The sequence below is a fragment of the Callorhinus ursinus genome, unplaced genomic scaffold (assembly GCF_003265705.2).
Source record: "Callorhinus ursinus isolate GAN/ISIS: 27379988/994484 unplaced genomic scaffold, GSC_fseal_2.0 scaffold34, whole genome shotgun sequence".
NCBI lineage: Eukaryota > Metazoa > Chordata > Mammalia > Carnivora > Otariidae > Callorhinus > Callorhinus ursinus.
In genome coordinates this window covers 14,480,781-14,505,085 of record NW_027397096.1, presented here as the reverse complement: position 1 = coordinate 14,505,085, position 24,305 = coordinate 14,480,781, and the positions used below count along the sequence as shown (strand labels likewise).

The 24,305-nt window shown below is 52.0% G+C and overlaps 2 long non-coding RNA genes across 2 annotated transcripts in view; one reads left to right on the top strand and one right to left on the bottom strand.

The window, feature by feature from the left end:
- Positions 1-9,476: 9,476 nt before the first annotated feature.
- On the top strand, positions 9,477-22,956 carry LOC141370421 (uncharacterized). The gene is made up of 3 exons (XR_012374460.1): positions 9,477-9,572; positions 9,695-9,812; positions 22,572-22,956. It is a non-coding gene; the product is annotated as an uncharacterized lncRNA (long non-coding RNA).
- LOC141370422 (uncharacterized) overlaps positions 9,806-24,305 on the bottom strand; it is a 36,123-nt gene continuing 21,623 nt past the window's right edge. Inside the window, exon 3 of the long non-coding RNA XR_012374461.1 lies at positions 9,806-10,141. This is a non-coding gene — a long non-coding RNA (uncharacterized lncRNA). The remainder of the gene's footprint in view (positions 10,142-24,305) is intronic.

Sequence of the window (24,305 nt, the reverse complement as noted above, 5' to 3'; positions counted from 1 at the left end):
TATAGCAGTAGCTTCCTTTAGTCCATCTTCCATTCGTGTGTATCTGATAAGGCTGACATGCCATCCACTATTTAAGCACCTGCACCACTCCCGTGGCAGGGGCCAAGCGGGCCACACTGACCTACCTGTTGGCCAGCAGCCCCCACCCCCACCCCCCGGGATGGCTGAGAAGGCCGGTCATCAGCTGAGGTTCTACACCCCGAATCCAGCACGTGGAAGGCACCCAGCGGTTCTGAAGTATGTCCATCAGAAAGTGAGGGTTACGCCAAGTCCCGCCTGGCCTATCTCTCTGGTCAGGGGTCCCTGATGTCTCTGGCTCCCACTCACTCCCATTGGTCTTGTGTTGGGCTCCCCCAACCCCTAGCCAAGCCCTGTTTTCAGGCGACCAGCAACCAGGGACGCTTCCCAGAAAGAGTGGGGCTTTACTGGTATTCAGGTCCCATGCACCCCCACGGGCAGACACACTTCCATCTCATGATGATCATTGGCCTCACACGTCCGCAGCTGACCTCACGATGAACACTTTTCTTGGCTATAATTGTTTGGTTATTATTACAACTGAGACCTGGATACCCAATGGCCCCTCTCAGTAGGACGGTGACATGGGTTGCTATGAAGGACATGACAGTTGGCATAAGCAATAAGCCAGAAAAGGCCGATGGTCAGAAGGAAACGTTCCAGACTACCTTAGGGCCCTCCCACTAAGGGGAGATGAGGCAGTACATGAGCCTGCAGAGCTAAGCCAAGAAGACTCTCAGGTGCCAAATTTGAGGTGGTTCCTGCAGGCAAGCCATCAAGGCCAAGCAAGCTGGCTCCTCCCACACCCAATGATGACTGACAGCAAGTAGCTGCCCCCCTCCCACAGCACCCCCTTTCCTTCTGCTTGCTAGCCTGGGGCATCTGAGCTGCTCCCCTCCCCACCAGTTACACAAACACTTTCTCGCCACAAGCCGGGCAGCTCCAAGCCACCCGATGCCCATCCAGGAGCTAGAGTAGACAACCCCGAAGAGGGCCTATGGGCCTGGCTTTTAAAGCCCCTTTGGTGTAGTTCATGGCACCTGGGTTGGGGAGGAGTCAGAATGATCGCTCGGGTTGGGGAACACGGCTCAGCAGAGCTTGGCCGCAGCTTCCCAGGGAACTGCTTCTGAGACACAGTGTTTCAGGCACAAGGAAAACTTCCGCTCCACGGGAGAGGCGCTAACTGCAAACCCCTGCCAGGGTAGGGTGCTTGCCAGAGCCCAGGAAGGGGCCGCTAGGGCACCCCAAGCACCCTCAGAGTCACAAAACCTTCAAGAACCAATCACCTTCTGCAGAACGCACCTCCTGTCTGAGCTGCAGCTTCTTCTCCCCTGTGCTTGCTGGCGGAGGTCAGAGTTCACATCAGATGTCATTAATCATCCTCCCGGGGGCTGGGGGCTTCTTGGACAGTCCTATTAATCAGAGGCCTATCACACCCGCAGCCTGGCTGGGTCGCCATTGTCCTGTTTCTCAGCTATCATCGGAAGATTAGATTATCAGTGACAACTGAGACACCCTTTGAGTCACAGGGAAGCCAGAGAATGGGGTTGCTTCTATTTTTTTATTTATCCTCCTGATTTGAGGATGAGCTGTTTCTTGTCTTGTCACACTGCATCCTTTTCTTCAAAGCATCAGCTTTAGGAATCCAATTTGTCAAACTGGACAATCATTGGCAAATCCATAAAAAAAAGGGGGGGATATCTCAGCGACTTTATCAAAAGAGGTAAAATAAAGCAGAAGGTTTTAAACGGAGCCTGAAAGGATTAGAAAATAAGTTGCGTTTGACAACAATTAATCTCGGGAAAGCGGGGGCTTTGTCAAAAAGGAACAGGCAGACATGTGTCCGAAAGGGATTCTGGAAATCTGCATCGGGGTCTATCCAGTGCCTGGGCCTGACCCCTCTTCCAGAGCAGGGGTCAAGGTGAGACCCGGTGCTGAAAAAGAACAAGAAAGAATGTCCTGTGTGCTTTTTCCTGACTTTCTGCCTACCAGCAGCCACGGCGGCCACACAAAGCATGCAGCTCCCCATTTCTCCCAGTGCTGTGACGGTCCCGGTGACCGAGCCCACCCTAGTGGCCGCTGGAGGGGGTCATCCAGGAAGGGGGCACTTTCGTGCCCTTCCGAAGTGCAGAGATCAGGGGAGCCCATGTAACACCTGAGTCAGTTAGATAGGACAAGCCTTGGCAACGTGGCACCCACGGGCTGCAAAGCCAGATACCTGGGGGGCGAGGGGGGCCCGAGAAGCAATGTGAACCCAGGGTGGGGTGAGGCCCACAGGCCTGCCGAGAGGGTATGAGGCCCCATCCTCCACTCATTGTCTCCCGGTGGGAAAGGGAGTTCAAATCCATCATGTATTTTCACAGTTTTCACGATATTCTGGGGACCCGGGTTTTTATGTGAACAACTCCCTATTTTAAGTGTTGGCAATTGACTTAAACAAAAAGGAAATCACTGTGCATACTAAGCGAAACCTGTCGGGGGGCCCACTTTGGCCCCCGCAAGTAGGATTTGTGAAACTGATCTAATCTACCCGCCTGGGTGCAAATAAGCACCATGGGGCGCAGAGAGGCTGAACCTGCAGAGCTAACACAGCTGGCTGGAAGCAGAGCCAGTTCGAAAGCCTGGTTCTTCAGACTCCCAGACCAGTGCTCTCTGCTCCAGACCTGATCCTATGAACCTGCAAGTGACCGCTTAGCAGGTACAGTCATCCAAGGGCAATAAAGGTGATTAGAATTAAGAGGAGAGCCTAGATCCCACAACCTCACCTGAAATCAGAGAAGGGACTGAGTTAAACAAGTCTCAAGTGACCATCGTACCTTTGATACTGTCATCATTAATTTTGCCTTCTGACAAACTAGTTTTGAGTGATTCTCTGTGTGGCCACTATAGAGGTGTGGGGCAGGAGGCCAGGGAGGGCTGTGAGCTCCAGGGGGGTGTATAAGCCACTTGACCACAGCCCAAAGCTGGAGCTCGGGAGCCAAACGACCCAGTTCAGATCTTGGTTCTGCTACTTATTAGCTGTGTGACCTCCAGCAAGTTACTCAATTTCTCTGATCCTCAGTTTCCTCATTTTATGTATTGATTTTTTTTAAGTTTTTTTGTTTTAAGTAAATGCTACCTCCAACATGGGGCTCGAACCCCACTACCCCAAGATCGAGAGTTGCATGCTCCACCAACTGAGCCGGCCAGGCGCCCCTCCATTTCCTCATTTTAAAAATGGGAATGATGAGATATCAACTTCAGGAGATCGTTGTGAAGAATAAACGTGGCATAGAACAGAGCCTGCCATGTGGCAAGTGCTCACTAAATCGTTGTTGTTATAATACGTAATCATAATTTATCTAGTCCTCAGTGGTGCCAGATATGGAGACACAGTATCAGGAGATGTTGAGTCTGGACGGAACCTTAGAAACCATTCTACTGCGACCGTCTCATCTTAGAAAAAAATAGTGGCACACAGACAGCAAGGGCTTTAGTTTCTGCAATGAGCACATTCAAAAACCTGTGTATCCCCACAGATGTTGTTCCTTTTTGACCACATCCACAGGCCTTTGCCAACCATTTCGTTTTCCTACTGTGACCTCATTGGAAGTAAGAAAGTTTCTGCTATAAATGGATTTAAGGCAAAGCATATGAGCCTTCGGGCTCCCAGATATTTCACCGTGTCAGCCCAGCGGACACCGCATCACGCCTCCCCGCCAGAGCGCTCATTCCGGAAAGATTTGTGAGGCGACTCGGGGCCATATTTGTTCACCGCAAGTCTGTGACCAGCTTCATTTTTAAAAGAGCTTGTTCTCCAAGGCGGTTTGTAATCTTTAGGAAGAAGATGAGCCTCAAACTAATTTCCGTGTTTGGGGAAAGACGTTGTGGCTTTATGGCCAAGCCTTGATCATGTCTGAAAATTGAACCCTGGCACGTGTTAACGGTTGACAAAACCTGACAGGTATGGTGACTGTCTTTACTAGGGATTAAATAAAGACTTCCAACGGCAGTAGGGGTAGGGGGGCCTGGTATGGAGTGGAAGGCCGAGATTTGGTGCTGGATGGATCTGGGGACAGATCTTGACTCCTCACTTGTCCCTAAGGCCATGAGATCATTTCTTAAACTCAGTCTCCAGTCCATTTGTGCGTAAAATGAAGGAAATAAAACCCACTTCATAGGACTTTCTGAGAACCCAAGAGAAAATGTATGTGCTCGGGAGCTGTGAGCTCCCTTCCATCTCACTGCATTCTCTTGAGAAATAGGGCCTGTGCTCATGGGAAGACAAGACGGTGTTACCCGTGGACAGGCATTCGCTGAGTGACCCCTACAGAGACCCCTGGTTAAGTGCCAGGATGAGTCAGCTCGGGGCCAAATTCAGGTTAATGTCAAAGGAGAGGAGAGAACAATGGACATGTTCATGCTCTGGTGCTTCTGTTTAGGCTTCTGGTCTGAAAGCCAACAGTTGACTTGTTTAAAGAGTTTCCACCCTCCTGGGAGCTGATCTGGACCCTGAAACTGGAGACCTGGCCGAGTTTCAGTTCAGGCGGGCTATTTTGGATGCGTTCACCTTTCTACAACCTCCCACTGTCCAGAAGCAATCTGCAGAGGGGGAGAAGCACGAGGGCCTCCCTATGCCTCCGGTGCAGGGTAAGGTCTGGCCCTTAGAGGACATTCCAGAGGGCATGTAGCATGAGCCCAGTGAGACCTCTGGCCCATTCTTCCGGCTCTGGGGAGGAGTCCCCATGAATGACCGTCTACCCAAGGAGTTCAAAGATGAATGATTCCACCACCAAGTAGGAATCGAGATAGGATGGGTCTAGAGTCTGCAGCCTGAGTGAGAGATCATGACAGCCAGGATGTGGTGAACATCCACTATGAGCTAAGCACGATGCTTAACACTTCACGCCAGCATCTTACTCGACCTCACATCAGCCTCATGAGGTAGTGAGGCTTATTATCATAGCTGAGAACATTGAGAAGTCAGGCCTACTGCCCAAGGCCACATGGCACCCATGAAGCAGAGCCCCAGATTCGAAAGCAGGGCACCCAACTCTCACCGCTGGTCACATGCCTTCCCCAGATGCATGGGGTTCCTGCAGGGCCTTGACAGGTGCATCCAGGAACTGTGCGTGCGCTCAGTCCCATCTTCGGGCAAAAGCTACCTTCCTCCTGGCATAGACACCCCTCTACCCAGAGGCCTCTGCATCCCACTTGGGGCCCCTTCTCCACACATCAAGATGCCAGAGGTCACCTGGGCCTGGGTCTGAACCCTACAAGACCAACACATCTATCCTAAAGTGCAGATGGAATTCCTGGTGCCCTGCCCTGCTGAGGAAGGGGCTGCGGCCTCTCTTCCCATCGCCCCCCCCCCCCCCCCCCGGGGCCCCCCCCCCCCCCCCCCGCCACCTGCCAGGCCTGCACAGATCTGCCTCCTGCTGGGCTGTTGGAGCCAGGGAGAGTTTACCGCCCATTCGCTTCTGTGCTGTGTCCTTGCCTTCCCTGTGCTCACAAAGGTCTTCTCTAATGTGCTGCTTAGGTTTGGGGCCAAGAAGAAAGGGAAAAAAGGAATAGCTGCAGCCTAAAAGAAGTATACAAGGGACCGGGAGAGACGCTCCGGGCTCCCAGAAGCACATGAAGACTCTGGAAGCGTTCGGCCTCCTGAATTGTGGTGCCTTCCCCACCGCATGCTTAATACAAGCGGACAGCCTGCATTGTTCTGCCAAAGACAAGGTAGCCATATCCCGGGGATAGGTTGAGGGAGCAGAGGGACAAAGACACAGGAGCTGAGCAGGGGTGAAGGCAGGGGGTGAAAAATAAAGAGAGAGGGCCGGTGGGGGGTGTCTCTTAATCGGGGGGGGGGCCTGGCAGGAGACCCTGAGAACGGCAGCCCACTGACAGTGGAGACCAGGAGCTCCAGATGGCTTTTTGTCTTGATGCAATAAAAAATGTAATCTGACAGGCCCCGGGATGGGGGTCGGGAAAGAAAAGTCTGCAGGGCCCGGGGGCGGGGGTGGGGAGGGGAGGAAGGGGGATTGGCTACTTTAAAGTAGCCAGTCTGAGAAAGGCAAAAAGAAGCTCCTGTCTCTTCAAGCAATTATAGGCTTTGCAAATGACATTTAATTCCAGAGGTGCACACGGGGGACAAAGCCAGGTGTTTGCTGGTCTCGGCAAGGGGAGACGGATGGGAAATGCACCGGACATTTGGCCCCCGAAGAAAGGTGATAACTTTGCCAATTAACCACGGTGTGGGTTCTTTGTATCCACACCACCCTCCCCCCCAAGTCATTAGGGAATGATATAAAGATACAGGGCTTCCTGGCGCAGTTTAATTGCTCATAGACGGGAAAGTGATGAGCTCTATCATACTGCACAGACGTCCTGTAGGAGACCAGATGCCACATTAATGCGGCTTCTCAGAGGGGGACACACCCCCACCTGCTTCACCCGGAATATACAGATGCCCAGGGAAACAGGGGCACGTCTGTGGCCTCGGATGGGGCTGTCGATTTTTATTAAGTAACCTTTGCCTTTCAAAGCACTGCGTGTTTTCTTCCCAAAAGTCTTGGTCTCTGTGTGGACCCAGCACTCAGGGGGCTCCTGGGATAAATATTAAATAGTAGGTGCAGGGGATGGTTCCAGATTTCACTGTAGGGGACAACTTCTCCAGGGAACAGATCCCACTATAGAACCATGGCATGGTCACTATGGCTGGAGAACAGGAAGTGTAAGGTGGGAAGTTGTACGGATTCTAAGGCAGGAAAACAGGGCAGGGGGTTTAGTGGCTATTAACAAGAGCCTATTAGCGAGACAAAAATGATAAAGCTGGGAAGTGCACAGTTCTGGTGAGGATGTGGGGAAACGGGCACTCTCATGTGGAGGGAAGGGGAGTAAAGGCTTTTTCAAAAACAGCGCGTCGCCATTTATCAAAATGTTAACATCCACACCCTGTAAGCCCACAGTCCCGCAAATCCACCCTATGGCTGTACGACAGACGTGTGCGAGGCATAGGCATCCTTCACGATTTAAAAAAAGGAGAAACAATCTTAAAGACCCGTCATTAGAGAAATCGGTGGTACATCCATACAATGAAATACTCTGAGTTGTTAAAAAATAATGAAGGGAATCTACACCTACTATTGTGGAAAGACCTTAAAGACATACCATTAAGATGTAGTGCTGTTGAAAGGTTCAGGCAAGACGGGCACAGAAGAGCTCAGTGCCTGACACATACTCAGCTCTCAGTCAACAGTCGTGGTTAGTTGCGATTACAAGGAAGGAGAGCAACAGGGGAGCCCAAATGCCTGTTGAGCAAAGTTATTTTTAGTTAGGCTCCACACCCAACATGGGACTCAAACTCACAACCCCAAAATCGAGAGAGTTGCATGTTCTACTGACTGAGCCAGCCAAGTGCCCCAGTTTACTCCTCTTTTCAAGGAGCCCCCACCTGGACGAAGGCTTTGAGGGCAACATAGGTCCTTGGCCATCATGGGACTTTGCTCTCATTTGGCATAACTTCCGGTCCCTGAAGAATATTATGTTAGAAAAACCACCACCACAGTTATCAACTGAGCAGACAGAGCCCCTGACTCTCATAGTCTGTGCCTGTTAAATATATGTTGAAGGATTGAGTGAAAAATAGAGAGAGAGAGAGAGGAAGCCAAGATTCACCCGTACAAAAGTAGGCTGTGTCCCTGGCTCTCCTCAGAGCGAGGCCCTTCGGCGTGGACTGGGAGGGATGTGAGGACATCCCACTGGGTCTCTATTTTATTCCGAGGAGACTAACCCCAGAAGAGGCTACAGTTCTTCTAGAGATGCACAGCAAGTGAGTGGCCCAGGCAGAAGATGATTCGGAGTCTCTAGACCAGGACTGTCCAAGAGATGTGCAATGAGAACCATGTATGTAGTTTAAGATCATTTGGGAGTCATATTAAAAAGGGAAATGAGATAGGTGAAATTAATTCTAATAATATGATTTATTTAGCTGAATACATCTAAAATATTATTTCAACATATAATCTATATAGGGTGACTGTAGTTAACAGTACTGTATGGTAAATTTGAAAGTTGCTAAGAGAGTAGATCTTAAAAGTTCTCATCACCAGGAAAAAAAAACCTTGTAACTATGTGTGGTGATGGATGGTAAATGAACTTATTGTGGTCATCACTTCACAATAAATACAAATATCAAAGCAGCAGGTTGTACACCCAAAACCAATACCATGTTATATGTCAATTATATCTTTATTTTGAAAATTCAATTGTAAACAAGTGTTGAGATATTCTATATTCTTCTTTTTCATACTAGGCCTTCAAAAATCCATTGTGTATGTTGCCGAACAACACATCTCCATGGGGACTGGGCACACTTCAAGTATTCCGCAGCTGGGGGCTGGGGGCTGGGGGCTGGGGGCTGGAGGCTACCACGTTGGACAGAGCGGCTCTAGGATTCCGGTCCGTTCAGTTTCCCTCGAGTGTCTGACTGCAATCCCAGGGTGCATGTGTGTGGGTTGGGCATGGGTGGGGGTGGCCTGGGGTGATGGGGTGCATTCGTGAAGTTGCAGCCAGCAGCAGGCCTGGCTTTGGAAACGGATGCGAATGAGCCACAGAGAGCCACAACCACACCACAGGATCCAGAGAACAGAGAAACCACCCAGGGGGTGCTGGAAGCTTCAGGAGCCCCGAAGAAGGCCTGGCCGCCTCACTTAGCAAGAGCAGCTTCCAGGGGCGCCTGGGTGGCTCAGTTGGTTAAGCATCTGCCTTCAGCTCAGGTCACAATCCCAGGGTCCTGGGATCAAGTCCCGCGTCAGGCTCCCTGCTCCACGGGGAGCCTGCTTCTCCCTCTGCCTCTTCTGCTCCCCAACCCCCTGCTCATGCTCACACACTCACTCACTCTCTCTCCCTCTCTTTCTCAAATAAATAAAATCTTAAAAAAAAAAAAAAAAAGCAGCTTCCAAACACCAGCGAGGGGCCTCTTCCTTAAATCAGAGGACCCAGCCCCATGCATCCTGTGAGTTTTGCCAGGGAAGGACACCGCTGCATTTGCTACTTTTCCTGTGTCTAGGCCACCACCCAGTGCACAAGCCTTTACTTGTTCACTCCAAGCCAAAGCAAACAATGCAAACTCAAAGACAGCAATGCAAAATGTAACAGGGTTTATGAAACAGCCACCTCGACGGGATTTGGCATCAGGGAGCCTGGGCGCAAATCCCTGCCCCACCCCTTACTAGCATGTACTTCGGGCCAGTGACTTTCTGAGCCTCCACTTCCCTAGCTATCGATCAAGGGGATTGATTGTGCCAACACGATGGGGCAGGTGGGAGCAGAGCGGGAAATGGTGCATGTCCAGCTCTCCCCAAAGTGCTCGGCACACAGGAAGTCTTCTCCTCCTGGCTGCTACACGCAGGCAATCCACAGTTTCCTGCATTATCTCACTTGACCTTGGAGCTACATTGGCAGTCAGCTGGCTGAGAAACAGGAAGAAGCCCGATGACTTGCCCGAGGTCCCACAGCTGATACCTGGCTTCGTGACTCTTACCCTGTGCTCTTTTCATGATGTTTCTGTCGTGTGGAAGGTGAGATTCTTTTTTGCTTTCTCTTTAGTTCTTTAGTCTTGGTTGTTGCTGTTGGCTTTTGCTTCTAACCAAGAGGCAGAGCAGCGCTTTAAGAAGCTGGTATCTCTCCCTCACTTCTGTAGGTCAAGGTCATCCTCAAAGGAACTCAGACTGCAGAAGGAGGCCTGAGGGGACCCAGGGCGCCACCCAAGCAGCTCAAAAGCCAGGACTGTACAAAGAGTACAGAATGGCGCGTCTCAGGTATGTGGCAGGCGAGGGAGAGAGACGGGCGCGGCAGGGACATCTGTGGGATGCTAGCTGGGCAGGGCCGGGCTCCCGGCCCCAGGTCTGGAAGGCTTGCTTGGAGGACCCGATGTGAGTCCAGAAGCCCCACCTCCTCATGGCGTCCTGTCCAGATGAGGGCAGGCTTCTCATTTCCAGGGGCAGGGAGCAGGCCGGCCACAGGGAGGGAGGCCACCAGCGTAGACCCTTGTGAGGCCTGAGACAGACGTGTCATCTTCCCTCTTCATCTGTGTCCTGGAAGCCACCTTAGAGTCATCTCGTCCACTTTGTTTTGCAACAGACAAAAACTGAAAAGAAAAAAAAAGAGGCCAGGAAATGTCTCCAAGAGCTGAGCCAGGTTTTATGCAACTGCTTACAGGAGGTGGTGGGTGGACATGCATGCAGAGTAAGACAGGACCAAGGCCGAGGGCGGAAGGACAGGAAAGACAATGGGTCTGCAGAGAACAGAGGATGCAGTCCTGCTCACGCCATCTGCACCGAGAAAGTGGCCCGAGCCCTTTTCTGGCTTGCTCAGAAAAGCGGGATTGCCATCAGGATGAATGACAGCCAGAGGGATTTGGAGCCCATCTGACCCCGGGCAGCCTCCCTGCAAGACTCCAAAGGACCATTCTCAATAAAAGCAATTCCACAGATTGCTGACTATATGCCCCTAACTTCGGGGAGATGCAGTATAAAGGATTAACACGGCGCCCGTCCTTGGGGGAGGACTCACAGCCTCAAGTCAGCTGAGGAGGAGGGACTGTGACCAAATAAAATTGCAGGGGCTGGGACTTCAATTGGAAGAGAAGAAAACGGTCTCAGACGTCACACTGAAGCGCCCAGGGGACCCAAAGAATCAGCAACGTGTTTCTCCAGGGCTCGAAGGACAGAGCAGGAGAGATGGTCTTCATTGAAAGTTTGGAGGCTACAGACCAGGAGACAGATCTGAGGGCCTCCTACGGTGTCTCCTACCCTGAAGAGTGTTGAACCACGAACAACTCAGTTACTAGAAGACTGTCGGGGGTCCATTCTTCTCCTTAGCATCACAGAACCAGGCACGGCCTGCCTGCCCCTGGGCGGGCAGGTCCCTTCCAGCTTGGAGCTTGCCTGGGCATAGGAGGCAGGGTAGCAAGGTGGGCAGTGGGATTCCTCAACCTCTTCCCAGCTCTGGTGTCTCCTCTCCACCTGAGGGGAGAGGGGAGGGGATGGTTCTGAGCAACCCTCCCACCTTCACAGCGAGAGCGTTAGTGAATATGGCCAACGTGCTCAGAGAGCCCGGAGCGGGGGTGTTAGCCAAGGGCTGACATCATTAGAGCAAATGACGGCTCTTAGTATTATGCTCTTGTTATTATGTTTGCTCTCTCAACCCTTAAATCACACTCCATCTCGCGATGGCTCGCATTTTATGTAATTATAGCTTATATAGGTAACAAATGGATATTTCTGCAAGCCGAGGAGAGAGCCTTCTGCATACATTAATTTGCTTGATTAGTTCTCTATTTGGTATGCTTTGTTCCTCCAAACTCCCCTTTCCTGTCCAGCTTCAACAGAAAATTAATGAGTTTTAACACCTTGCAAAAGTGGGCTGTGCCATGGGAATACCTCGGGTGTACTCTGGGTTTTAAATCCACACATTCAAAGGCTTCCTAAAGGTTATGCAAAGGTTAACAAACAATTAATATGTTGAATCAGTGTGCTAAATCTGTTTACTCAATTTTGGCAATCTAAAGGCCATTAGCCGTCAGCCTCAACATTTTAGATTGATCTGTCTCTTTCCTAACCCACCCCTATTCTGTCGCCTGGACAATTTGGGTGAGAAAGAGAAAGAAAAAAACTGAATTGAGAGTAGTAATATCTCTGGAAAGTTGGGGTTTTTCTTGCTGAGACTTAAAGCTTTGGGAAGAGTCCTTGACCAAGTGAGCGGAAAGTATCGAGAAGAAAATGCAAGATGAGATGCATTTCTGCCTTTTTAATGATAAGCAAGATGTGAGTTAGGCTTATAAATGGATGCCGAGTTCCTTTGTCGATTTCCTGCCTCGTTTATGGGGAGAAGGGGTGGAGAAGAGGTTATGAGGCAGGTCCCACCTCGGGGCGCTAACAGGAAAGAGGCCTCCATCCACACTGTCCTCTAAGGAGAACACAACGCAGAGTACTGGGGGCCCAGAAGGTTCCTTTCCTTAGCAGGCAGAGGAAGAAGATAAGAAACAGCCGCATTTAATCCAGGGGGTCCCCCAAGGGGTCTCCTAATTCCACAAAGAAACTCATCCTTCCCCACCTTTTAAGATGCTGTTGTTGATGATGACAATCTCGGCCACAGTGAAGACAATGACCTTGATGAGACCGGCAACATGCTGTTCTTCCCAGCCTGGCTCCTTTAACCAACTGAGCCACTCAGGCGCCCCTAAGCCTGGCTCCTTTAAAAAAAAAAGCTGTGCGGCCCATATAATCCACCTCTCGCCCAGGCTTGGCAGGAACAATCTCACATGTTGACCTGGACATCCTCCCCGCCCCCCGCCCTGGCCTCCTTTGCCTGTTCCTACGTTTCGTGGCTTGACAATCAGCTTGTCTCCCTACCTAAGACCCGCTCTTTGGATGACCATTCCTGCATACGGAGTGCCAGCTTTGGCCCTTGGGGTGCTTTCTTAGACATCATCTGACATTTGCTCTGGGACCCTGGTCTCTAGCGAGCTGGTGTCTCCAAAGAACCCGAAAGAGAAACACAACCCAGAGGACACCACGTGACAACTGTTCCAGTCAACCAAGACCTAGCCAGACCCTTTTTTTTTTTCCTTTTTTCAAAGATTTTATTTATTTATTTGACAGAGAGAGACACAGCGAGAGAGGGAACACAAGCAGGGGGAGAGGGAGAGGGAGAAGCAGGCTTCCCGCTGAGCAGGGAGCCCGATGCGGGGCTCGATCCCAGGACCCCGGGATCATGACCTGAGCCGAAGACAGACACATGACGACTGAGCCACCCAGGCGCCCCTAGCCAGACCCTTAAATCTCTGCCCCACTCTGCTTCCACACTGGCTGAGGCAGAGACAGCCCACCAAGTCAGGATAGAAGGAAGAGCAGGGAGAAAACAGAAGAAGCTGACCACACCCTGCACCCCCAGGCCAAGCTTAGGGAGGGAAGAAGTGACACTTTGCACAAGAGTTTCAGGGGAGACTGAACTTGATTGACAGTTCATTCCTGGAAGAAATGAGACCTTTCATTAGTACTTGAGAGTATCCGAAAAACAAGAGTAAGGGGAAATGAATCCTCAGAGACAGTGTGCAGGGGCAGTGGGGGCGGGAAGAAGAACTTTACTTTCTGCTTACACCCTACCAAGCCCAACTCATTCAATCACCTGTTCACTCCATCTTGTCCCTTTTTTTATACTGAACTGCATGACTTAAATAGAGAGTGGAAAATAAACTCTATCAGGAGCTTGATGCGGGACTCGATCCCAGGGTCCTGGGATCATGACCTGAGACGAAGGCAGACGCTTAACGACTGAGCCACCCCTCAACTCTATCTTTTAAAAAGAAAGAGGAGAACTTTATCCTCTGAGTTTCAAAATGTTCGGACTGACAAGAAAGTGTCCTGACAAGAGACTGGACTGACCAGGACAGGGAGGAGACGAGGTGTACTCTTGGGACTTGGGACAGAGGTTTCTTCAAGGTTTTGTGTCTAAATGAGACTACAGATGTCAGCCGAAGCAAGTTAGGTGGCGAGCTCTGGGTATACATCAGCCACCTGAACCGTGGGATCCAGGTGGGTAGTCGGAGTAGCTGGTATCTTTAGAATATTGGAGTATTCCTCCAGCATAAACACATTCTTTCTTGCAAATTCCTGAGCCATGCATGCTCGGCCTGCTCCCAGGTTGTACAGGAGAAACACCTTGAGGAGAGAACTGTTTGCAGCCAGAACCGAGTTCTTCATGGAGCCCCCGAGGGAGCCCTGGTCTTCCCCTGATTGCAAGGCAAGGTCTCTGAGGTCATGTTTCATGTCTAAAGAAAGAAAATAGTTTCATTGTTTCAAGAAATGCCAAGCTGATGATATGAAGGAAAAAGGAGATAAGCTCTCCCATGCCCTCTGAATCATTCCGGCGTTTTATGCATAGATTTTTATCCTTAAAAACAGAAAGGGGAATTAGGTTCTGTCTGGGAGGGCTGAAGCCATCAGATCTGGCTTGCCCGGCAGTGCACATATTGATTGAGGAGGCGGCAGTGCTGGGGGACAGACGCTAGAAAGACTAGTCCCCTGGCTCCGCAACTGCTGCCGAGGCCCATGTGACCCGTGTGACCCACGGCAACCGCCCTGAGGGAGAGCCGGCTGGAGCCGAGGCCCCGTCCAGCCCGTGCAAGAAACAGCCCCTCGCCGCGGACAGAACGGGGTGCTCTGCGCTCTCCACTCCCCTGCCGAGCCCAGTCCGGAGCTCCAGCTCACCCTGTTTGGTGCGGGTGCTCCGATCTGGCATCCTTCCCTGCTAGCTCTCACTCTCAGTTGGGGAGGTTAAAAGAGGGAGACTCTGGGCAGAAATGCTTCCCCTGCACAATGAGCAGGAAGGAGCATTCTGGGCCTCCTGCAGCCCGGGCTGGGGCAGGGAGCGGGGTGGGCAGGGGCTGATCATTCGCAAGGAGACCAGGAAGGATGCCCCACACCCTCACAGGTACCGGTGCTTCTGCCACCAGACCCGGCTTGTACCGATGAGGAGTAGACTCAGCTCACCCACGGGGGCATGCCTGCCTGAGGGAGGAAGTCCAGGCCCCAGACCAGTGGGGCGGCTCTCACCAGACGGCTGCCCACAGGCACCCGGCCGCTCTCCAGGGGCGCCACGTCCCGGCCTGAGCCTTGGGATACGTGGGTGTGCCTTCTCTGTATTCTCTTAACCTCTCCCTGTGGCTGGAACCAGGCAGCTCAGCCTCACCGCTGTGGCCAAAACCAAGACCTGGTGGCAGGAACTCAGGTCCGTCTCACTGTGTGGAAGGCTCGCCTCGGACAGTGACGTGGGACAGAAGTAAATGCCTATTTTTATATAAGCTACTCGAGGACCTCAGGGCCTGTCTGTCTCCAGAGCCTCGCTTCTAACCGATATGCTCCTCGCGCCTCTCGGCCAAGAAGGCCCAGCGCTCAGCTCCTTCGCATCCCCTCCAGAGGGAGGGCCAGAGAAAGGTGTCTGGAAGGCAGAACCACAACCCAGGGAAGTGTTCTCTCTGACACATATCCTAAGTGAGACCAGAGGCGAAGAATCAAACGCCAAGCCTCTCTTATTTCTCCTCCTTTCTTAATTATCATCCCATTTGTAAGCCAAACCCTGTCATTCTGTCTCCCTTAATGGCTAGTTTCTATTCTGAGATTCTCTCCATTCCATTCTCTTTTGCAATATTTAGGAGCTCAGGCAAGGAAGGGGTAAGGCCGCTCCATTCACATGCCCGACCTTCTCTATCTTTTTAAATATTTCAGGTGCTCCCAATCCTTATTTTTGCATTTCGATTTCCTGTGGTATAGTCCATTTATCTCGGTCACTCAATCAAGTTTTCCCTGGCTCTCCCCACCTTATCTTTCCTGCTCCGGGCTGACTAAAAATACCTACATTATCTTTGCAGCCAATATGCCGACTGGAGGGAAATCTACAGATTGTCTTGATAGGGAGACATCTGAGGGGAAACTGGGAAGCGCTTCGCTTGGCAGAGGACAAGGTGAAGTGTGTGACCTCAGCAGCAACTTTCTTTCAAGGTGAACCTCCCAGTGCAGGCCACCTCCAAAGGCGTTTATCAGGATTCTCCTCTTTTGTTTCTGGTGAGAACCCAACCTCCACCATGTCTTCATCCTCCCGTGGGATGGGTTTACCAAGAACCTCACCCCCCTCACCAGGGCCTCAGATGGCCTTGACCTCTGAGTACCTGGGCCCCAGACTTCCCACTGAGGATTTCCACATGCATTTCTAGGTTACTAGGAGCTGAGTAGCTATCTGCCAGTGGAATCCTAAAACCATGATTTGAGAGAACAGTTCTCTCAATGCTGAGGATCTTGAACTGGGCGGGGGAGGGGTTCCTCTCCTTTGACTATGTTGTTTCCCTGCATGGAGACCAGAGCACGGAGATGAGATGAAAACAGATGCCAATCTGTGCTTTTAGAAGTGAGAGCTAGATCTTGCACCGGATCTCTGCATGGCTCGCCTCCCTGGATAACCCTAAGCCCCCACAGGTTTGCTGACAGATGGACCAGACAGTAGCCTCACGGTTAGCTCGCTGGACAGTGGAGGGGAGGGAGGGGCAGGTCACTGGTAGGCAGTCTTACTGATGGGCGGTCAACCCACGAGGACCAGGAACACAGAAACAGTGGTCCTTTGTCTCAGGCCATGGTGGATCATCGAATCCGTTCAGGACCCATGGATAGTTTGGGACCCTGCTCCTCAGAGGGCAAGGCCTTGAACCTGCTCTTGGCCTTGTGTGGCCACCCCTCTCAAAGTTGGGAAGGAAAACCCCTCCCTCCCCTTAGGGGCTCTTCCTTCGCCTTTTAACCCACTTCCTCTCCTTGCCCCCGAGTTGAATCACTGTTCGATCCCTAGCCCACATTTTTATCATTTTGCGCCAGTGCATGGGATGACTCGAACAGGGGGCAGGGTAAGAGACGTGTTTGGAGCCTGCCGGACGGACTCCTCTTAGCAAATCTCATATGCGTTATAAGACCTGCGGCTACAGACCTTCTCTGAGGCTTTAACACTTAGGAATTGCATTTATCTTCCTGTAAGAGAGACCTGATCAATGTGGCCTAAACAAGATAGAGATTTATCTCTCCCATGTTACTAGAAAAAAAAAAAGAAGAAGAAACAGCCAGCGTAAGGCAGCCCTGAGCTGATCAGGTGGCCCCCAGGCTCCTTCTATGCTTCCGTTCCACCACCAGCAGCACGTGGCTCCCATCCATGGGGTGGCTTCATCGTGGCTGCTGGGGCTCCGGTCACCATGTTTCATTCCCAGCAGCAGGAAAGAGAACCAAAGAGCTCCCACTTTTGTCTCATTGACCATACGTAGCTGCAAAGGAGACTGGAAACTAGTTTGTCAGCTGGACGTGGTATCTGCAGTCCCAGCACTAAGGAAAAAAGAGTAGAATGGATATCGAACAGGCCAATGGGAAGGTCAGCCACAGAGGTGCTCAGAGCACTGGGCAAAAGAGAAGGCCCTGGCATCAGATGCATAGGTTCAGATCCTTTGCTGCACTCATGAGCAGCTCTAAAAGGCTCGGCAAGTGACCTCCCCTGTCTCCGTCCTCATCTAGGTGACAGGAATAACCATAGCACTGACCGCAGCGTTGATACTATTATTGTTGGACTACTGGGAATCCACAGGGCTCCGGGGTGCACGGTAAATGCTTGTCGGATGCCGGTTCTTCTTCTTCTTCTGCCTGTAGTCACATTGTTGAGGCCCTGACTGTTACCCTGCCTGGTAGGCACCTTCCCTGTCTGACCACAGAGGAAGAACAGGGCTCAGGCCAGCTAAGGGAGGCGGGGGTGGAGGAAGGTTACGGCACATCTCTTTAACTTCCCCCTCCCAGGGCCCAAGGAACTCAAGCCGCTTGCAAATGTCCATTTGTTTTCCTCTCTCTCTTCCCCCACGAAGGGCCAAGGGGCAGGGAGTGGAGAGGAGGTTATGCAGAACGATGCCTCCCCATCCTTTCTACCATCTCAAGCCCCAAGTTCAATGTTGAAAATATCAGGCCTCCACCTCGTCATCCTCAAGCCCCTAATTGCACAGAACCCCGTTCCAGGGCCCCAGGGCACCCACCTGACGCTTGCTCCAAGGAATTCATATCTAGAACAGGGATCAGCAAACTACAGCCTGCGAGCTAAATCCAGCCGGACGGCCCTCTGTCTCAGCAGTCTCGCTGGCAAGCAGCCACGCTCACGCGCTTACGCATCCCCTGTGGCGATGGTGCTTTTGCAGGACAACAGCCGACTGCGGCCCATAAGCCCAGAATACCGACTCTGTGGCCCTTTCCAGAAAAAGCGTGCCGACCTCTACTCTAGGTGGAGAAAAGGGAAAGGAACATATTTTTGAAGCTACCAACCGGTAGACATAATCAAATAGGACCCTGAGTCAGTGTACCTAAAGATACAGGAAAGGACCCAGGCGAATTTCCAGCCCCCGGGTAGCCCTGGGCACCCACATGATAATGAGGAGGAGAGCAGGCGAGGATATGGTCAAGGACAGCGTTAGCCTGACCTGTACCCTTTGGTTTTACAAGGAGAGTAGACTTGTGTAGTTAAAACCTAATTTTTAACCGAGTGTATTGATTGCTGGAAAGTGTGACATGTTGAACACTTTTATGGACTCCTAATAAAGTGTAGATTAATATAACCCTTTTGGAAAGCAATTTGGAAAATATATCAAGAGCCTTAAACAAGCTCGTACTCTTGGCTTCATAATTCCACTTCTGGGAATCCATCCTAAGGCTATAAACTAAAATGTCAAAAATATTTAGGCACAAATATGTCCACTGTGCTAGGACTTACAGTAATAAAAAGCTAGAGTCACTCAGATAGTCATATCAGAGTTAAATAAATTATGACCCAGCCATATGATAGAATCTTATGTAGTCATTAAAATGATGCTCACAAAAACTTTATAAATAATTCAAAGAAAATCTAAGTGAATGAACAGGATGCAAAGTTGGAGGTAGTTTCATCAAAGCTGTTTTTAAAAAATTTAACATTTCCACCTGGGCATACCCAAATGTCACGGTGTTACCTTTGGAGGAGCGGATGATTCACGGTTCTCTTTTTTATTTCTAAATATATATATATTTTTTCCCCTGGAACATGTTGGTTTTATTTTCATAATGGGGAACATGGATATCATCTTAGACCATACATAGGGCCTTCGAGAAGGTTCATCTAGAGCCAAGTGGATCAGATTCCACGGCCGCAGGGAGTAGGAGACGAGAGTTAATCACTTCATTCCTGTAGAGTCAGGGGAGCGGAGCAGAGCAGAGGGAAGGGAGAGATTTTATACACCACTCCGCCAAACTAGCAGGTCAAAGCATGCCCTGCGTATGCAGCTGGACCAGGCGCCACCTTCCCTGACCCATCTTCTGCTGCTAAAGCCCCGTGGGCAGGAGGGGGGAGAGGGCTTGAAGGGCAGAGGTTTCCATTTTCTCCAGCAGCTGGAGTCAAGCTCACCAGCATCACCTCCGTGGTTATCAGCGGAGAGGGAGGGAAGAGAGCGTCAAGAACAGACAGGAAGCCTGGGGTGGGGGTGGGGTGAGTCTATTCATTTTCCCCCAGGGGCCCTGAGTCACAGAGATCCCCGCCCTCTGTGGGTTTTCCTCTGGTTCAGACCCTTGCCCAGTTCCCAAACCTCCAGGCACTCTCCTCCCTAGTGTGGTGTTTTCTCTTAGCAGTAACAATATCTATTTGGACTTCTCTTCCCTTATCCTAAAAAAAAAGGCAAGAAAATGATATCAAAGCTGGGTCAAAGCAATGACTGGCACATAGCAGGTGCTCATTTATCAAACTACATTCCCTGGGCACCCTGAAGATGTGATGGGGCAGTGCCCTGGAAACAGGCACTAATCTAGAAAGGATGGTTAGTCCTTTTCCAAAGCAAAAAAATCATCATGAATCCTTTTAATAATATCTGATGTACTCAGCCTTCCAGAAGCAACTCAAATCCAGGCCTCTTTCACCGCCCCCTCCTCTCCCCACCCCCACACCCCCCCACCCCGCACAGTGCACCAGTGCAGCCCTTCCTGAGCACGTGGGCCTGGAGCACCCCCCTCTCCCCTGGCCAGGGGAGAGCAATTACTGTAGGAGCCATTCATTTGGTAATTAGGCACGTAGGGATCTGTGACATCCCTTCTGTGGCAGTTGAAATTGTGACTTACACGGTCCCTCATCTCTTCAACTAGACTACAAGGCCCTGGAGGGCGAGGCTGTCTCCTCTAGGTCTTGCTCTAGTTCTCTCTTCAGTAGGCGATTGATCCTTACTTGTCACACACTGGATTTTTGTGTTTCTTTAGCTCTAGCCCACAGAAAGTACGGCTATGCTTGACTGATGCCGGGTGGAATATGTGTAGCTCTAAACACATCAGAACAGCTCGGAGGGGGCTTCTTTCAAAGGGGAAATGCGAAGAATCTGCAGCAGGAAGGGGGTTTTCTATCCCCCCCCCCAAGTGTGGCTCCTCGGATTCTGAGCAGATCGGGGTGGTGGGGCGGGAAGGCCAGTGCCGCCCAACCGAGGGCTAGCTGGATTCGCGTCTGGGGCAATACCAGGACACTGGTTCCTGCCTGCCCCCCACAGCTGCTTCTGGGACTCCCAGGGACCAGCTGCCCTGGGGAAGCCGGAGGTAATCAATAAGCACAGGGGCGAAGAGGCCGCACAGCCAAGGCAAATCTGGAATCATTTAGAAAGGGGGAGCATCCGGTTCCTCCTCCCCCTCCCTCTCATCCTCGCTCCTTGGTCTGGGGCCGGGGGTCCCAGAGAGGGCTAAGAAGTGCATGCTCCCGGCAGGCGTGGCTGCGGCTGAGAGCTGGGGTGGCGCCAGGGCTCGGGAGCCCACCGCGGGGCGTCCTGCTTGGTGCTGGCCCTCCCCGGCGCCGGCTGCTCCTCTCCGGCCACCAGAGCAGCAAACGGCCAGTGGGGTCCCCAGAGAAGGGGTGTGGGACCATGGGGAAGGGTTACCAGCACCTGCTCCTTCTGTGGCCTTCTTCCTGTGACATTCACTTCAAAGTCACAGGACGGGGCTTCCTTTCTTGGCTGCATCCCTGCAGATAAGGGAATCTGTTTTCCCAACGGGGAATTCGGGTTTCAGCGCTTCGGGTGGTTGGAGCTCTGAAAGGAACTTGGGAAGGAAAGCCGGAGCTGGCCGAGTGCCAGCTAAGCCGCGCATCCGTGCACACCGTGCCGGGCGCTGGGCTAGACACCCGTGACGGGCTCCGGGGCCGACCTAAGGGCCTCAGCTGGCCGCCCCCCCCCACCCCGCTCCACGTCCACTAGTTTAACACCAACACCCCCTAGCAAAGGGCCAGCACCTCCCATGTGTACCCCACCCCTCCCCGGGGACCTTTCACCAGGGCAGAGACTTTTCACAAATCTCCATGGAGAGGTTCTTTCCGCCCCCGTGAAATAGCTTGGCCAACAGCACAGCAAGACGTTCTGGTGGGGAAGGGGTCGAGGAGGGGGAAAGGCCGGCCGGTGAGGCGGCGCTGGGACCAAGGGCCCCTGTTTTCCTCTCCGCTTCTCTGCAGCCTGGGGCTGGGGCCGGTTCCGGCCGCCTCTCGTGACAGGAGAGCGCCCCCTGCTGCCCGAGTTCCGCCGGCGACGCCCAGCCCGGCCGCTGGGAGCGCGGCAGCACCGGGCAGGGCGGCGGCGTCGGGGGAGCGGGTCGTGGGGCGCTGCGCCGCCGCCTGGCGGGACCCACTCGCGGCTCGGGCCGAAAGAGGCCGCCACCCCCCCCTACACCGCCCCCTGCCGGCAGCCGCGGGGGCCTGCACCAGCCCCTCCAGCCGGACTCTTCTCTACGGCGCTGTGGCTAGGAATATGGGATCTGGGGTGCCTGGCTGGCTTGGTGGGTAGAACCCACGAGCCTTGATCTCGGGGCTGGAAGTTCCAGCCCCACGTTGGGTGAAAAGATTACTTAAAAAGAAAATCTTGCTCCACAACGCCCCGGGCATACAGATGGTTTAACTTCTGAAGCTTCAGTTCCTTCATCCCTGAGCTGAGGACATCAATATTCACAGAGACGCTTGAAGGAGATAATTCACGTAAAGCACACGGTTAGCTTTCAATAATAGTAACTATTGTTATTGATTCAGCTGACACCTCCACAAGTCAGTGATGAGACAATCGCTGACAGGATCCCACGGACCAGAGTCAGGGATTTGTTTTTTCAAAGCCTTTTCATCATTAAATGGATCTGATCTAGTTCCATGGCATATTTGAGGGAAACAACTTTGCCTAAAGGGGAAATAAATGCCAGAGACATTCACAGAAGCATCAACCACAAACAATTACTAAACACATTGATCAATGCTCCTAGCTGTGCAATAAAGAAAGGGGGAGAAAAGTTACGTTTGGGGAGAGTCTGACCCGCATTATCAATTTGGACCATTTTGCTGGGTTGTATCTGTGAACCACAAACATGCTGAAAACATCTCCCATATACATTTTAAAAAGCCGAGATGACTCCGCATCCCCCTCCTGCTGGCCCCCCCCACCCCAAATTTCTTGAAATATGCTCAGCAACTCCGCTTCCTCTGCTTCCGTGAGCTCTGGAACCCACTCGCTCAAGTGTTCACGCCCCCACTCAGGCCACTCTCCTGCCCTTGTCCTGGTCACCTGCGGCCTCTGCCCAGTGCTTCACCCTCAGGCCTCGACACTCCACTCGTTAGCAGCAGTGACAATCGATAGAGCACTCCCTGTCCCTTGCAACACCTTCTTCCTTCCACTCACCCCTGGTTCTCTTCCTTCCTCTCTGGCCCGTCCTTGTCAGTCACCTCAGCTTGTCGGCACGTTCCTAGGCTCTGTGTCCAGGCATCTTTCTTTCTGCTTCCTCTCCAGGGACTCCCACCAGCCCCATGCTTTAACTGCTGTACTCTGATGATGCTCGTTCACGTCTCAGCCACTCCCTCTCCCCGAACTCGGGACACACACATCCAGCAGCCTCTTCACCAACCCCACTTGGAGAGCCTAGCGTCATCTAATTTGACGAGTCCAAGTGGAGCTCCTGACCCCCTCTTCTCCCCTTTCTCATCAGATAAATGGAGACTTCAGACTTCTAGCTGCTCATCGTACTGCCTCTCTTTCGTACTCGACATCAGTCCACCAGCAAATCCAGCCAGACTTCCCTTCATGATGTAGCCAGAATCTGACCACTTCTTGAATTCTTCACTGCTTCCTCCAGTCCAAGCCATGATCATCTCTTGGCTGGTCTCCTAGTTTCTACACATGCTCCCCTGCAGGAATTTCCACACAGAAGCAGAGAGAGTCAGGGCGCCTGGATGGCTCAGTCGCTTAAGTGTCTGCCTTCGGCTCAGGTCATGATCCCAGGGTCCTGGGATCAAGCCCTGCATCGGGCTCCCTGCTCAGCGATGTATCGGCTTCTCCCTCTGCCTCTGTCCCTCCCCTTGCTCGTGCTCTGTCTCTCTCTCTCTCTCTCTCAAATAAATAAAAATCTTTTTTAAAAAATGAAGCAGAGAGAGTCTTTTATTAAAAAAAAAAAAGTCAAGTCATGTCACTCCTTTGCCGAAAACCCTCCAAAGGTTTCCCTCTTCACTAAGAAGAGATTTCAGTGGTCCTTATGCAATCTTACGGGAGCTTCTCCTCCAACTTCATGTCCTGCTCCCACGTTCACTTCACTCAGGCCACCTGGCCTCCTTGCTAATGTTACAGGGTGCTGAACAGGATTCTGCCTCAGGGCCTTTACACTTACTGTTCTCGCTTCCTGAAATGCTCTGACCCCAGGCCATCACAGAGCTCCTACCCTCACTTCACTAGGTCTCTGTTTATCTTAGCAGAGAGGTCTTTCCTGAACCTCTACATAAGACAGACCCTTTCCTGACCACTCTCTGTATAAGTAATCTGAAGGTGGCTCATCAGTGGGGAAGATAATGCAACAATCCAGGCAAAACACAGGGAACGCAATGATGGGTGGAAGGGCTGGTGCTGAGCCATGGACTGGACAGCAGGGCGATTCGAGGAATAACGGGAGCGGGAGGAGAGGAGAGGTCCAGGGAGACTCCCAGATTTGGGGCCTGGATGACTGGACACCCAGAAAGATCCTCACCATCCCTTCTTTCTCTTCAATTCCTTCAGGCTCTGATTCATCTAATTGTCCCCAGTTGATTCACAGACCCAACCTCTCAGCCTCATGGTCTGCTCTCCCTGTGCCTCAGCTTCCTCATCCATAAATCAGGGCAAAAGTAGTCATTTCCACATAAGTCTGTAGTGAGGAGTACACAGTTAATCCGTGGAAAGTGTTTTGGACAGTGCCTGGGACATGAGAAGCCCTCGAGAAATGGTGGCCATGGTCATCATCATCACCATCAATGTCATTTTCTTCCCAGCCTCCAATCCTGACCCACCGTGCTCCTCTCTACTTCCTGGGCCTTCTGTTCTCGGCTCGTGCCCACTCTTGTCTTTCCCACCTTTATTTTTCTGGCATCTTCAAGACCCCACATTTCTGCCGTGCAAGAACTTTTTGCCACAGGACTGTCACCCACTCTCAAAGTAAAGTGGAATTACGGTTGAGGAGACCTCCTGCAGCCCCACAGCGTTCCCCGCCTGCATCCACAGCCGCTGCCCCTCCCCGGCGGCCAGAAGGGATGATACAATCAGGACAGAAACCCCACCCCCGCCCCCAGCGGCGGCTGCCAACCACCTGACGGGCCTCGCCTGAAACCTGCTTGTTTCTTTTTCCGTTCTCTAAATGCTCACAGATGTCTGTCTGCTTTTCTCTATTATGAGCCTTCGCGGGGGGGGGGGGGGGGGC